Source organism: Mauremys mutica, chromosome 2 (genome assembly GCF_020497125.1).
Source record: "Mauremys mutica isolate MM-2020 ecotype Southern chromosome 2, ASM2049712v1, whole genome shotgun sequence".
In the NCBI taxonomy this organism is placed as follows: domain Eukaryota; kingdom Metazoa; phylum Chordata; order Testudines; family Geoemydidae; genus Mauremys; species Mauremys mutica.
This window is the reverse complement of record NC_059073.1, coordinates 71,143,752-71,160,412: the sequence shown is the minus strand read 5'-3', so window position 1 is coordinate 71,160,412 and position 16,661 is coordinate 71,143,752. Positions and strand designations below refer to the sequence as shown.

Genomic DNA, 16,661 nt, shown 5'->3' with positions numbered 1-16,661 from the left:
TGGGGAGAGTCAAGTCAGCATATGCAGGGAAAAGCGCATGAAGCAGAAGATTCTTGGAACTTGCTTCCTGTGGCTCTAGGAACTAGCTCCCTGTGGCTAAAATTCTAATTTTAAATAAGCAGAGTTCACGTGCAAGGCAAAAAATCATTTCCTTTTCTTGGATCCATTCTTGATGTCATATTAATAAGGTAGGGCTAAATTACAGCTTGTCCTTCACAGGCTTTGAGGGGAGTAAGAGTCTCTCTCCCCACTCCACACCCGGTACTCCTATATGAGCTAGCTGCACCTTGGGTCCAGGGACACAGAAGTAAGCACTGGTACGCCTTCTTAGTCTCTCCTTGGAGATGGTGATCCGGGAGGAATGGGGAATGGGCAGAGCTTCGTGCCAAGCCGCCAGTGAGCCACAGTGATGTGTGTGCTAATTTTCTGCTGGTGAAAGCCAGCAGGCACTGACCACACCCCAGGAGCAATGAGGAAGGAAGGCAAGGAAATTGTGACTCTGAAGGGTGTCTCAGGGACACAGTGCTTCCACAGGGCCTCTCTTTGGGGTGATGCAGTTACACAGTTACATCAGGGTTGTGCCTAAAATCACCTAGTCCATAGTATGTTACTTAGGTTGCTGTAGGATAAGGCACAGAAAGTGGATGATGGAGAATCACTACCAGTCACATGGCAATAGGTGGTGGTTTCTTTGTGAATTATATCTTGTGATTTCCAGTTAGAAGTGCAAAAATTAACTAATGCAGATTCTCCCAGTGGAGTGTTGCACATGGGGCCTGATCCTCCTCTCACTTTTACGGATGTAAATCAGTAATAACACCACTGAAGTCAGTGCAGTTACAGTGATGTAAAACTGGTGTAAGCGAGGTCAAAATCAGATCCCGAGTGAACATTATGGATGATATTCATGTCTATCTGAAGGCAGAATTTAACCCTTCCTGTACCCGTCACTCAGAACAAGTGAACAGGTTCAGTTAAATTAAAATATCATCTTGAATATTTACCCGCCCTTAAATGAAACCTGTCTGAAGTTTTGTAACAGTTTGGTTAATGCCATTTGCTAACAGCTTGTTACCTACCTACTCAGTCTGTTGGAGGGTAGTGACCAGCTCATTAACCTATTTTCCTCGTAAGGAATGCAGTGCTGCTCCCTCCAGGTGGATTTCCTGTTCAGGGCTCACCCTGTTCCTCCATGCAGTGCAGCAAGACCTGGTACCTGGACCACTAGGCCTGCTGGTCTGTTCTCAGCAGAACCAGATTCCCAGTTAAACAAAGGGTATAAAAATTACGCCCATTTTAGGACTCAAGTGGTGTAGAGGGAGGTTTGTGTAAGTGAGAATCAGGCGTTTTAAACTTTAGTGACCCTTGGGGAAGCTTCTGCTTGACGTACAACCCAGAATTCACCAAAAAAAGCAAAACCTGCAGGCTGGCCAGATCCGTCCCACCTTCTCATGAGAACCGCTCTTCTCAAGTTCAGCTGCTACTGACAGATGATGGTGATGATAATCAGAGAGCAGATAAATGTAAGCAGCATCCCTTTCCCTAAACGGACTTCTTTCATAATCTTAAATGATGGATTTAATAAGATCATTGATTTATTTTTAATAATCTACAAGGCAAAAAATCATGCTCTCCAAAAGCGTGTTAGTATTTTTCAGTATTTTTTTTTTCTAATCCAGGGACCTTTATTTCTCTGGAATGGAAACTATTCGCCAGCCTGAACGAAAAATTGCAGGCGGTGATTGTACATTCTTTCAAATAAAAAAGAACATGAATTTGGCTCCATAAATTTCTGTCATAAGAAACATCTTCGAATTGTACACCAAGCTTTTTACAAAACATCAATGTTAAGATGATTTTACCATGTTCTATCACATTCTCAACCATTTATACAGAATACGCCATACCAAATGCTACATCAGCTTAAGACATTTTAAACATTAGTATTAAAAAGATACAAAGGCAGGTTGGTTTTCATTGGGGCTTTTTAAGACATTGGAGTTCTCTTTTGCTTGTTTTCCTAAGGAAATTGCTAAAAAAAAATATAACAACTTAGTTCATAGGGACAAGATGGGTTAAAAATCCAGCTTTGGTTGCTTGGCAGCCTTTTGAGCTCGTACCTCTGTTGCTTCCATGCATCCACCTATCGTGCTGTATTCTAAGAACATCCTATAATAATTTAGTATCAGTTAATAGCACAAAAAGCTGTGGAGTTGTTGGAAAGTAGAATGTTACCTACTGCTATTTCTTACACAGCGGTTGTTTCATCCAATAAATATCTTTGAGGGAATCCTGGCCTCACTGTAGTCAATGACAAACTCCTCTTGACTTCTGAAAGGCAGGATTTCATCCCTCATTTAGGAATCTGCTATATGTGGTCTCTGAAGGCCATTTAACTTGCATCTGAACGTATATAGCATTGATATCTGTTTTGGGGTTGTAGTGGGGCTTTTGTTTTTGTTTTTTGTTTTTATAAACCGTGTTACTGATTTTTACAGAAAACCATAAGAATGTATCATTAAATGTAATGGAAAAAACAGAATACACACATGTCCTGCAGAAGGACAATAAAATACCCTCCATTTTCTAATGTCCCTTAGTCACAATTGCTGCCACAAGTCCCACAAAAAGAGAATGAGATAACATAAAAAAGCTGAGCCAGACTCCAAAGTAGGAAAGAACAATCCTCACGAAAATCAAGATTATAATAAGCTCACAGATAGCAATGTTAACTTCATATACATTAGTGTAGTTTGTGAAGTATCTGAACATTCTCTCTAAAGCCAACACAGCAAGTATTCAAGAACATCAAAGAAAGCAAACATGGGGTGTGTGTGTGTGAAGGGGATTAAAGTCCAAAGGTAAATAAAATCAAAATCTTTTCTGAGAAATCTGTAACCAAGACTTTATTGATTTATATGGGGCCTAATTGTGATGTCACTTATACAGGTTTTACACAGTGGGCCAGCTCCACTTATTTCTGATTCACACTGGCGTAAGTGAGTAGAACAGTTCATGAATATTTTTGAGATTGAGAGTTTTCGTCCTGACTCAAGATGGGAAGAAATTTTGAACTCTAGGAAATATTCCTGGGATGGGGAAAATATTTCCTGCCTGGCTCTATAAGTGAGATCAAAATCATCTTGTGGGTGTGTATTGCACTTTACAAGTGTAAAGTATGGCAAGGATCTTTCCCTAAGGTATTAACAATTTAATTGCAACAGAAGAAATTTAGTGGAGATAGTTTATTGTCTTGTGATGGGGAACATCTTTGTTTCTGGCTGGAGTCTAAGGTTCTGGGCTCACAGAGTAGCTGTTTGCTGGCTGCACCACATTGGAGGTAGCTTTCTAGTGCTTTTCTTTCCAAGCATAAGCCGATGGGAAGATTTACTGTTGCAATATCTGCCCTACCTGGTGTGCTCATTCTACAAGAATAGGTTTTCCCTGAGTGGTTCTGATAATTTCCCCATGGGCTGAAAGAGGCTATACTACTACTTGAGGATGGTTTTCTGCTTTTGGCATTACTCATGCATGATTTTCAGTGAATAATTATTCTGTGGAGAATCACATTTTCCTCTAATAAAGAATGTTGCTCTGCCAAGGGGTTAGAGTTTGTTTCAAAATTTTAATCTGGTTTCCCCTGTTTACTTCTGCTGCCTCCACAGTATCCAGACTGTTTTCCAAAATACTGATCCTAGCAATGTCTTGAGCAACTAAACTTTTATTGTATTGTAAATTATATTTAAGAGCTAGTCTTATGATACATAATGATGCTTCCTCATATTCTGCTTGAAAAAATCCTCTCTCTGTGATTTCTTCTAGTGTTTGATTATGGCACACTATCTCTTTCCCCCTTCCAAAGAGAAATGGCCAGAGGAACGTTAGCTATTACCTTTGTTACAAGTTAGCTATAATCTCCTAGGCATTATTACTTCACTGTGGAACGAGCACACAGACTTGGAGCCAGATTCTTCCACCCTTAGCAATGTTGACTTCAGTGGAGCAGCACTGTTTTACATCAACTGAGATTCTAGCCCAGTAGGTCTGCCCGCAGAGTAAGGTTACTAACTGTGGCAGAATCTGGCTCCTGCTTACTAAGGGTTTCCCCAGGCCTCTTCTGTCAGCATATTAGACTGCAAGCTCTTTGGGGCAGCATTAGCCTTTATGGTGCTGGGCACATTATTAAAATAATAATTAAGAGAAAGATTAATATGAATAAGAATGCATGAACTCTGGTGACTTAAAATCTGTGGCTTTGTATTTCACAATTAGGGACTCTGTTTATAACAAGCCCAGCTGAATCCCCTTATCCAAAAACCTCAAATTTTGTGGGGAGAACTGAGAAATGTGGATCAAATCCTTATCTGAATTTTGTGGCCTGGGCCCCCTCTGTAATGGACAGCACTGCATCTCTCTCCATTTGCACTAGTTAGAGTCCTTTGATTTTCTCTGAAGTGCCTGTTGGAAATACTGTCACAGTCTATTGTGGCAAAGTGCCTGATTTTAGAAATAAGCACAAATCCGTTGTGGGGCCTTTCCCAATACTTGCAAAGACACTTGATCATAAAATGTAATGACTATATTGTTAGTGTGAAGGTATTGTAGCAAAGTATTAAAAGCTGTCTTTTCCCTTCCAATTATTAGTGATTTATTGGTAAATGATACTATTCTTTCCATAAAGTGCACATTATATTTTATTGCACTGTGCACTCAATTTATAGTGCTATATTTATTTGTTAAGTTTTCATTCTGTTTAAGTATATTCCTATGGGGCTGATTCAAAAGAGAAAGGACTCAATTGGCCATTAGTACATCGGATCTAAGAATATGTCTGCACTGGGGAAAAAAAGATTAAAAATAGCAGTGAAAATATGGCAACTTGGCTTTTAACTAAGGTTAGCAGCTTGAGTTAACCCCTTGGTTCTCTAACCAGCTAGCTGAGTATTCCTCCAGAATGGGGCAATCCCCAAAATGACATCAATCCAATATACTAGCTCTATTCCACACACTTCCAAGCACTCAGGGACAGCAGACAGGCTATCCCTGGTTGCCAAAATGACACTTTAGGTCCCAGGACAGTTGGATACAACTTAGGGCATCCCTGAGACTCTAACAAATCTAGCCAGCTGAAATATATCCCCAGCCAAGATCAGGGGATGTAAAGGTGGCATAAAGCTACCTCCTCTAGTTCATGGCTTCATAAATTCCAAGGCTGGAAGGGGTGATTGTGATCATCTAGTCTGACCACCTGTATAATACAGGCCATAGAACTTCCCTGAAAAAATGCCTAGAGCGGATCTTTTAGACAAACATCCAGTCTTGATTTTAAAATGGCCAGTGATGGAGAATCCACCACAACCCTTGGTAAATTGTTCTGCTGGTTAATTACCCACTCTGTTAAAAATTATGCCTTATTTACCTGAATGTATCTAGCCTCAATTTCCAGCCATTGGATCATGTTATACCGTTCTCTACTAGACTGAAGAGCCCATTTTCAAATATTTGTTCCCCAAGTGGGCTCTTATTGACTGTAATCAAGTCACTCCCCAACTTTCTTTGTTAAGCTAAATAGATTGAGCTTCTTGAGTCTCTCACTATTATGCATGTTTTCTAATCCTCTGATCATCCCTCTAGTTCTTCTGAACTCTCTCCAATTTATCAACATCCTTCTTGAATTGTGAGCACCAGAACTGGACACAGTACTCCAGCAGCAGTGACACCACTGCCAAATACAGAGGTAGAATAACATCTTTCCTTCTTCTCAAGATTCTCCTGTGTCACATTAGTGCTTTTGGCCACAGCGTTACAATGGGAGCTCATGTTCAGCTTATTATCCACCACAATCCCTAACTCTTTTTCAGAGTCACTGCTTCCCAGGATAGAGTCCTCCATACTGTAAATATAGCCTACAGTCTTTGTTCATAATGTATACATTTACATTTAGCCATATTAAAATGCATCTTGTTTGTCTGTGCCCAGCTTACCAAGTGATCTGGATTGCTTTGTATCAGTGACCTCTCTTCATTATTTACCACTCCCCCAATTTTTGTGTCATCCACAGACTTTATCAGTGATGATTTTATATTTTCTTCTAGGTCATTGATAAAAATGTTAACAAGCAAGGGGCCAAAAACGGATCCTTGCGGGACCCCACTAGAAACATACCTTCTCAATGATGGTTCCCCATTTACAATGATATTTTGAGATAGTTAGCCAGCTTTTAATGAATTTGGTGTGTGCCATGTTAATTTTATATTGTTTGAATTTTTTAATCAAAAGTACCAAGTTAAAGTCTTATAGAAGTCGAATACATCAACACTCTTACCTTTATAGCCAAACTCGTAATCTCATTAAAAAAAACATATCAAGTTAGTTTGACAGGATCTATTTTCCATAAATCCATGTTGATTGGCATTAATTATATTACCTTCCTTTAATTCTTTATTAACTGAATCCCATATCAGCTGCTCCATTATCTTGCCCAGGATCGATATCAGACTCACATATCTATAACTACCAGGTCATTCAATTTACCCTTTTTAAATATTGGCAATACATTAGCTTTCTTCTGGAACTTCCCTAGTGTTCCAGGACTTAAGAAAAAAAACCATTAATAGTCCAGTGAGTTCCTCAGATAGCTCTCTTAAAACTCAAGGACGTCCTGATTTTAAAATGTCTATCTTTGATAGCTTCCATTTAACATCTTCCTGAGATGCTAGTGGAATGGAAAGAGTGTTATCATATGATATGATTATATCATCTGTTCTTTTTTCAAACAAAGAACAGAAATATTTTTTTAACATTTCTATTTTTTCTACATTATTATTGATAATTCTATCCTTTCATCTATTAACGGAGGAATACTATTGTTAGGTTTCTTTTTGTTCCTAATATACTTAAAACCAACTTCTTATTGTCCTGAACTCTGCTGGCCTTAGATTTCTCCTTGCTTCCCTTATCAATTTTCTACAATTCCTAACTTCTGATTTATTACAATCTAATTCCTTTTCCTTCCATTTGTTATATATTATTATTTTTATTTTTTCTAGCTGCTTTCACTTCCCCTCTACAATTTTTTTTAACCAATATGGCCTTCTTTCTAGATTGTAGGATTGTGGCTAACACCAGAACTAATCAACATACCCTTAGAGCCCCGACCAGGGTTATTCTATCTACTACCCAAGATCCACAAACCCGGAAATCCTGGACGCCCCATCATCTCGGGCATTGGAACTCTCACTGAAGGACTGTCTGGATATGTAGACTCTCTACTCAGACCCTATGCTACCAGCACTCCCAGCTATCTCCGTGACACCACTGATTTCCTGAGGAAACTACAATGCATTGGTGACCTTCCAGAAAACACCATCCTGGCCACCATGGATGTAGAGGCTCTCTACACTAACATCCCACATACTGATGGAATACAAGCTGTCAGGAACAGTATCCCTGATGATGCCACAGCACACCTGGTTGCTGAGCTCTGTGGCTTTATCCTCACACACAACTATTTCAAATTTGCTGACAATATATATCTCCAGATCAGTGGCACCGCTATGGGCACCCGTATGGCCCCACAATATGCCAATATTTTTATGGCCGACCTGGAACAACGCTTCCTCAGCTCCCGTCCACTCACGCCCCTTCTCTACCTACGCTACATCGATGACATCTTCATCATCTGGACCCATGGGAAGGAGACTCTGGAAAAATTCCACCACGATTTCAACAGCTTCCACCCCTCCATCAACCTCAGCCTGGACCAATCTACACGGGAGGTCCACTTCCTAGACACCACGGTGCAAATAAGTGATGGTCACATCAACACCACCCTATACCGAAAACCTACCGACCGCTATGCCTACCTTCATGCCTCCAGCTTCCATCCCGGACACACCACAAGATCCATTGTCTACAGCCAAGCACTGAGGTACAACCGTATCTGCTCTAACCCCACAGACAGAGACCGACACCTAGAAAATCTCCACCAAGCATTCTCAAGACTACAGTACCCACACGAGGAAATAAGGAAACAGATCAACAGAGCCAGACGTGTACCCAGAAGCCTCCTACTGGAAGACAAACCCAAGAAAGAAACCAACAGGACTCCACTGGCCATCACATACAGTCCCCAGCTAAAACCCCTACAACGCATCATCAGGGATCTACAACCCATCCTGGACAATGATCCCACACTTTCACAGGCCTTGGGTGGCAGACCAGTTCTCGCCCACAGACAACCTGCCAACCTGAAGCATATTCTCACCAGCAACTGCACACCGCACCATAGTAACTCTAGCTCAGGAACCAATCCATGCAACAAACCTCGATGCCAACTCTGCCCACATATCTACACCAGCAACACCATCACAGGACCAAACCAGATCAGCCACAACATCACCGGTTCATTCACCTGCACTTCCACCAATGTAATATATGCCATCATATGCCAGCAATGCCCCTCTGCTATGTACATCGGCCAAACTGGACAGTCTCTAAGGAAAAGGATAAATGGACACAAATCAGACATTAGGAATGGCAATATACAAAAACCTGTAGGAGAACACTTCAACCTCCCTGGCCACACAATAGCAGATCTTAAGGTGGCCATCCTACAGCAAAAAAACTTTAGGACCAGACTTCAAAGAGAAACTGCTGAGCTCCAGTTCATCTGCAAATTTGACACCATCAGCTCAGGACTAAACAAAGACTGTGAATGGCTTGCCAATTACAGAACCAGTTTCTCCTCCCTTGGTTTTCATACCTCAACTGCTAGAACAGGGCCTCATCCACCCTGATTGATCTAACCTCGTTATCTCTAGCTTGCTTCTTGCTTGCTTATATATACCTGCCCCAGGAAATTTCCACCACTTGCATCCGAAGAAGTGGGTATTCACCCACGAAAGCTCATGCTGCAAAACGTCTGTTAGTCTATAAGGTGCCACAGGATTCTTTGCTGCTTCTACAGAACCAGACTAACACGGCTACCCCTCTGATACTCATCTCTTGGACTATGAATTTTTCCACTTCTTGTATATTTAGTCTGAAAGGTTTTGCAGTTAGCCTGGGATTTGTCCCTCAATGCCTCAGGGGTTTTATTATAATTACTTTTAGCAATCATGCTATGTCTGTTTACTACTTCTAAACTAGTTTCTGTTTTTTAAGGTTTTTCAAGTTGCTCTGACCTTTTCTTTTGCTGCTTTAGTAGCTCAGTCTGCTTTGTTATCTGGGTTGCTGAGTGTTGGGTTAAACCTGTCTTTAATTTTAGCTACTTTGAAATACTTTTGTCTGTAAACCCAATAACCAGTATCTCTCATATTTTCAAATTTTATAGTCCCCAATCACAGTTCTTATAAAAGCTTCAACAGATTCCCCTGGTTCTTGAATTCTTTGTGAAGACATGCCCTTTCATAAACCACATTTCTCTGACGTATGAAATATGTATCAAAAATAGCCAGAACTCTTCCACAGTCATCATTGCGATTGTTGTCGGTAAAGGCAAAGGATTTAAAGATATGCCCTACCTGCTTCCCCATAGCATGAAAATTAAATACAATACCTGTATTTCTCCAGTTTCCTAATGGAGTTTCAACAGAAATGCAAAATGCTGCTTCCAGTCTGTCCATTCTGAAAGTCTGTCAAAGTGAAGGTCTCTGGAGCATTGAAGAGGGGTATGTTGATGAGATTGATCCTACAACCTTTATTGCTTTTTTCTTTTCTTTGGTTTGCAACCTTTGTTACTGTCCCCGTCTGTTTCTGTTCTCCTCTGGCACTAGTTAGGCTACCTTTACTTCTGACACCACGTCATGCACTCCTTGTGCATGGTAGTTTGCAGGGCTGCTACTAGCAGGTCAGCCTTCTGTACCAGATTTGGACTGGCTACAGAGCTTCCATCGTGGAGAGAGATACAAGAGATGTGTTGTCTTTAAGATACTTTAATGCACTTACAGGTATGACTGTTAACCAGTTCAGGTAAGGTATGTTACCATGTTATAATACAGTTTAGCATTCCATCGCAGAGTGGAAGGCAGTTTTGAAGTACTTGTGATAGCCTTTGTTGCTGAGGAAATGCACAGCAGTGTTCAGTGATAGCTGGAGTTTCCTAAGGGCTGATGGCTTCATGTCCAGATATATTGCATTGCTGTAGTCAAGATGGGAGGTGACAAAGGTATGTATAACTGAGGCCAGGATTGGATGCAGTCTACTAGCAAACTGGAGATGATAGAAAGCATTACTTGCAGGTGCTGCTATGTGAGATCTTAGCATCAGTGAGGAATCCATGAGTGCTCCCAAATTATGGACTGAATTGACCAACTGTGGGTGTATGCCTTCAACCAAAGGAGATTGAAGAGTTTGCAGCCAAGATGCAAAATATATTTCTCTGCCCACCAACATCACCTCCGTCTTTCTCAAGTTCAGCTTCAACCAGCTTTTCTTAAGCCACAAGATGATCTTGTCCAAGCATTGGGCTATGTTGATGGCCGTGGCATGGTCATATGTGCTGAAAGAGTAGGTAGAGTTGTATATGTTATCCTACCTGGCCTGACTTCTTCTAGGCTTCTCTACAGCCTATCTTATCTACTCTTTCAGGTAAGGTCCTCTCAGGCAATGTTCACAGGCCGCCTGTTTAGCCACTGTGGAGAGCCCCAATCCTGCTATTCCCACATATTGACCTCCAGCTACTTCTTCCAGAGTCATCTCATGATCCTTTAGTCCCCTTCCTGGTGATATACTCCTTCCAGTGAACTCTACTTCCCAGAATTCCCAAACCCAAGCCTTAAGGGGAAACATCCCCAGAACTGGTGTGCTGGGGCTGAGCGTCTGCCCAATGACCAGTGTCATAGTATTGGATACCAAACTAATTCCTTGGACACCCCCTTCAATATCAGCATGACTCATCGTAGTTTAAAATCGAAACAGTATTTCCAGTAGTATCATTCTTGAGACAACTTTCTTCTATTGGCTGTATTTGGAGGAATCAAAATGCCTGCCCTTGCCATAGCCAATGTATAGAGAGTACTAGAGAGACACTCTTTCTAGTTTGTTGGATAATGAATAGTGTCTGTCCATTTCTGGTGGATGGAAATCTGGATACTGATAGCCTATACAGGGAGCAAATGAATGTGAATTCTCTTGGATTAATGACAGGCTGGATAAAGGATGGGAGGGCAGCAAGAGGAAACCAGACGATGCTGAAATGTGCGGCTGCAATATGGTGACAGTTATTCTAAGTATCTGTTATCTGACCTAATTCTAGGAACAAGATTTGTATGAACATGGAAAAATTTTACAAATTGATCCCTATGTGATGATTCAGCCCATTCGTCATATGTCCATATTACCTTCTGCTCAGAGACCCCTGAGTCTCTCTGGGAGTACAAGCAACATGTCCTAATTCTAAGATTAATGTGTATCTATGCCAAGTTCATTAGCCACAATTCAGGAATCTGGCTGAGTTCAGACAAATGGAAAATACAAGTATCATGGCTGGACCCTTGGTACTCTGCTGGTATAGCTATAATATTTCTGGCATTGCATACCAGCTGCATGCTCACAATGTGAAAATGTTTTCTATTCCCATAGATTTCTTCATTATCTGCAGGTGCCACAGAAGGTAAATTACCACAGTCAATGATTTCTATTACTTTTGGGAATCCAGCCATTACATACGACTTCTCTGCCATTCTGTTGATGATGTAGCCTTATGGGAAATTCATCAGCTGCCTGTTGATCATAGACTCTATTAGTTGTATTAGGAACTGGGACTTCAGTGGAGTTATACAAGGGATGAATTTGTCCTGGAGTGCTGACTCATCCGAATGTTGTCCTGTGCTAACTCTTTGCAAAATGCCTGTATTTAATTACAGAGAACTTTCTGTAGTCTTATCCTTCTCCTCACCAAAGAGTAGATCGGAGAGGCTGAACATGGCTTTCCTATCCAAAAGGAATCTTCACCTGCACTGTCCATCCATCCTTATATTGAAGTACCTTGCTACTGAACATGTTCCTGTTGAAATGAGAGTTAGTTAATTTTGCTTTCAGTTGCTTAAATGTTATGGAATCAGTTCTGCCCTCAGCTAAATGAGAACAGGTCCAAGTGACTTCAGTGAGAATACTACGTGTGTACAGTAACCATGTAGATCCTTTTAAAACATAAAAGGTATAGTATTTGATAAATGACATCCTTGAATCCTCTTAGGATAAATTAACCTTTATTCATAAAGTAAGGTCTCAGGTAAGGTTTAGGGTCAAATTTTCAGGTATAAGCAATTTCAGTAAGTTTCACTATCAGAAATATAGGGCCAAAGCTACTCACACTGAGCCAATGGCAAAGCTTCCATTGACTTCAATGGGAACAGAATTTGGCCCAAGAGTAATACAAGTCACTAACAAGAGAAATTTGCATTTGTATGGAACAAAAATGAATTATGTATGCAGATTTTGTATTTGCATACATCCATTAGCCATTTGCACATGTATTATATTGTAGGTGCAAATGAAGCACTTATATTTGAAAATTTGGTCATTTGGAACTGTGCAGAAGTACTGTCCATCATTTCCATGCATAGTACATAGTTGTACTAAAATATTGTTAAAATGTAATGAATGTTGACACTGATGGATGAGTAAATGCATTTATTACATGTAATGCTGAAGAAAAATATTATAAAGAGAATGGATTTCTATTGTCATTGAACTGACAGCGATGTTGTTAAGGTTGGTAAGTTCTTATGGTATGTCTTGCAAGAGCAGTGACTGCATAAGGTTAAACTTCCTGTCACCTTCAGCACTCATCACACAGCTTGGCATAAATCCACACAATTGGCAGTCTATGCTTAAAAATGTTTCAAAATTGAAATAAATACATGATCTCTAGATAAAGACTTAGATGCTTTGACATTACTCTATGGGGGGAGATTCCGTGGCACCTGTTATGGTAACTACTGATAGACAATCCCTATAAAGTTTGGAGGATCTGATTGGTTCAGGATATTTAGCCCAGAAAGTGGAACCTCTAACCCCAGATCTGAGCACCCTTGATCTTTGTGAAAGTTTAGATCTTGATCTAGATCCATACTTGGCTATTATGGGCCACACCAAAATCCCAGATACGTACAAACAAACAAAAATCCTTACTTACGAAATTGCGGGGAAATTTTGCTCTAGATCCAAATCCAAACTCTACTATAATCCAGACTGGAGATATCACAAGAAGAGAGGGCTTGCAATCACATTTTTAGTACTGTTTAACCAAGTGGCTTTTGAACCTGTATAATGATTTGGTTCTGCTCAGTTATTTTGCCAACCCTACTGCCTAAATCACCAATGCCAGGCCATTGGTGTCAACAGGGGTGCTATGTACATGTCAGAGGGAGACTAGAAACCTGTAAATGATGTCACGTTATCCCTGAGCAATAACACTTGCTTTGCAGAAGTCAAATGAGAGAGCAACCATCCATTATTCATATTCTGTCATTCAAACTATGTGAAAATCAGACTTGGCCCGAGTGAAATTCAAACAAGCTGCATATTTAATATTAACAGATAAGAATACCTTGTGCTTGTATTGTGCCTTCCCCCTGAGAATCTCAAAGTGTATGAAGAAAGTGTCACAGTATCCATGTGAGGTTGGTAAGTATTATTAGCCTGCTCAGTTGGGAAACCAAGGCATGAGGGGTTGTGAATTGTTGCTAAGAAAGTCTAGACTGGAACTAGGAATAGAACCCTGGGTGTCTATCTCCAAGTCATAGAATCATAGAATATCAGGGTTGGAAGGGACCTCAGGAGGTCATCTAGTCCAACCCCCTGCTCAAAGCAGGACCAATCCTCAACTAAATCATCCCAGCCTGGGCTTTGTCAAGCCTGACCTTAAAAACCTCTAAGGAAGGAGATCCCACCACCTCCCTAGGTAACCCATTCCAGTGCTTCACCACCCTCCTAGTGAAAAAGTTTTTCCTAATATCCAACCTAAACCTCCCACACTGCAACTTGAGACCATTACTCCTTGTTGTGTCATCTGGTACCACTGAGAACAGTCTAGATCCATCCTCTTTGGAACCCCCTTTCAGGTAGTTGAAAGCAGCTATCAAATCCCCCCTCATTCTTCTCTTCTGCAGACTAAGTAACCCCAATTCCCTCAGTCTCTCTTCGTAAGTCATGTGCTCCAGACCCCTAACCATTTTTGTTGCCATCCGCTGGACTCTTTCCAATTTTTCCACATCCTTCTTGTAGTATGGGGCCCAAAACTGGACACAGATCTCCAGAATAGAGGGGAACGATCACATGCCTCAGTCTGCTGGCAATGCTGCTACTCAGGGCTGGCTTTAGGCTGATTCTCCCGATTCCCTGGAATCGGGCCCTGCGCCTAAGAGGACCCTGCACCTTAGGCACCTTTTTAATTTAAAATTTTTTTTACATACCTGGTGGCAGTCCGGGTCTTTAGCCACACTTCGGCGGCGGAGGGTCCTTCACTTGCTCCAGGTCTTCAGCGGCAGGGGGTCCGGAGCGAGTGAAGGACCCCCCACCGCCGAAGTGCCGCTGAAGACCCGGACCGCTGCCAGGTATTCGAATCGGGCCCTGCATTTCCTAAAGCTGGCTCTACCCCTATTTATATAGCCCAAAATGCCGTTAGCCTTCTTGGCAACAAGGACACACTGTTGACTCATATCCAGCTTTTCGTCCACTGTAACCCCTAGGTCCTTTTCTGCAGAACTGCTGCCTAGCCACTCGGTCCCTAGTCTGTAGCAGTGCATAGGATTCTTCCATCCTAAGTGCAAGACTCTGCACTTTCCTTGTTGAACATCATCAGATTTCTTATGGCGCAATCCTCTAATTTGTCTAGGTCCCTCTGTATCCTATCCCTACCCTCCAGCATATCTACCACTCCTCCCAGTTTAGTGTCATCTGCAAACTTGCTGAGGGTGCAATCCACACCATCCTCCAGGTCATTAATGAAGATATTGAACCAAACCAGCCCCAGGACTGACTCTTGGGGCACACCGCTTGGTACCAGCTGACAACTAAACATGGAGCCATTGATCACTACCTGTTGAGCCTGATGATCAAGCCAGCTTTCTATGCACCTTGTAGTCCATTCATCCAGCCCATACTTCTTTAACTTGCTGGCAAGAATACTGTGGGAGACCGTATCAAAAGCTTTGCTCAAGTCAAGGAATAACACGTTCACTGCTTTCCCCTCATCCACAGAGACAGTTATCTCCTCATAGAAGGCAATTAGGTTAGTCAGGCATGACTTGCCCTTGGTGAATCCATGTTGACTGTTTCTGCTCAGTTTCCTCTTCTCGAAGTGCTTCAAAATTGATTCCTTGAGGACCTGCTCCATGATTTTTCCAGGGACTGAGGTGAAGCTGACTGGCCTGTAGTTCCCCAGATCCTCCTTCTTCCCTTTTTTAAAGTCTTGGGCTTTAACCACAAGATCCATCCTTTCTGCTCCCTGAGACCCTTTGTTGCAGCTATGCCAGAAAGACAAGCGCCACATAAAACTGATTGTTACTTTTGCAGCCATTGTACCATCACAGAAAGAGACTAGAAGAGTTTTTATGAGCATTTTAGTTACTAGGGAAACAAGTCAACTTTGCTCTACAACAACTTACAAAATGTTCTGGGCGTCAAAGTAGATTTGTAAATGCCAGTTTGCATTTGATTTGTGCAGTAGTTCAAGATGATTTAGTCAACCTTGGAAATGAAGGAACAACTTCAAGATGCAGTCCTTAAGATGGAAAAAAACAATTGTTAGCAGTACAGTGTGATTGTGAGAGCATTTTCATCTGCATTGCACTGCAAGAGCTAAATCTGACATATGTTTGACAGCATTCCAGTTGGCAAACAGCAACATTTTAGTAAGTCAGTACTGCTGTGAGACCAATGTGAGATCTGATCTAACAGCAAGATAAATTGATCCCACCCCAAACTACAACAGATGGACTAAACTTGTAAAGTTTTTGTATGTCCTTTCAGAACATCATACATACCTGATTTGCTGGCTGTCATTAGCATTCCTGCCTTAGTTTCCGGCAAAAATGAACATGAATTTCTTGGCACAAGAATTCACTTTAATAATCCACTCATTGAATGTGAAAAGAATATTAATCACATTTTTAAAGTGACACTGCTCTGTATTTTACATGACTTTTACTCTTTAAAAAACCTTTCCGTTTTAGAAACTTGATTTTAGAAACATGCTGTATGTGTTTATTAGGTCCTGCATACAACAATTCAAACACCTCCAGTCCTTTCTGAATAGATTGGATAGAGATGTTCTCTGCTGTTTTGTCAAGTCAAATCCATTTGTTTGCTTTTTAACTCTACAGGTCAAATTCACAGTTGGCATGTGTGGATGCAATTTGACTTCAGTTAAGTTGTGCCCCCTTATGTTACACTCGGAATGTCAGGGAGTTCTGCGAGTACTACAAAGTCACAGAAACAGGGGTGCTGGAACAATTTTTATAATTGCTGAAAGCAACTGAACAAAGCTGTAAACCCTGTATATGATGGAAATCACTTCAGGCCAGGGGGTCCTGCTACACCCGCAGCACCCCTACTTCCAGCACATATGAGCAGAAACATTCATTTGAGAAGCTAAACAGAACTTCAGTGGAATCAGACTGAAACAGTCACTTCCAGGATCTTCACCTTATGCT

At 41.3% G+C, this 16,661-nt stretch overlaps 1 protein-coding gene across 1 annotated transcript in view; it reads left to right on the top strand.

Annotated features, from left to right (window-relative positions):
• RP1 (RP1 axonemal microtubule associated) overlaps positions 1–16,661 on the top strand; it is a 200,837-nt gene that overhangs the window by 142,725 nt on the left and 41,451 nt on the right. The gene's annotated exons all lie outside the window — the stretch shown is intronic.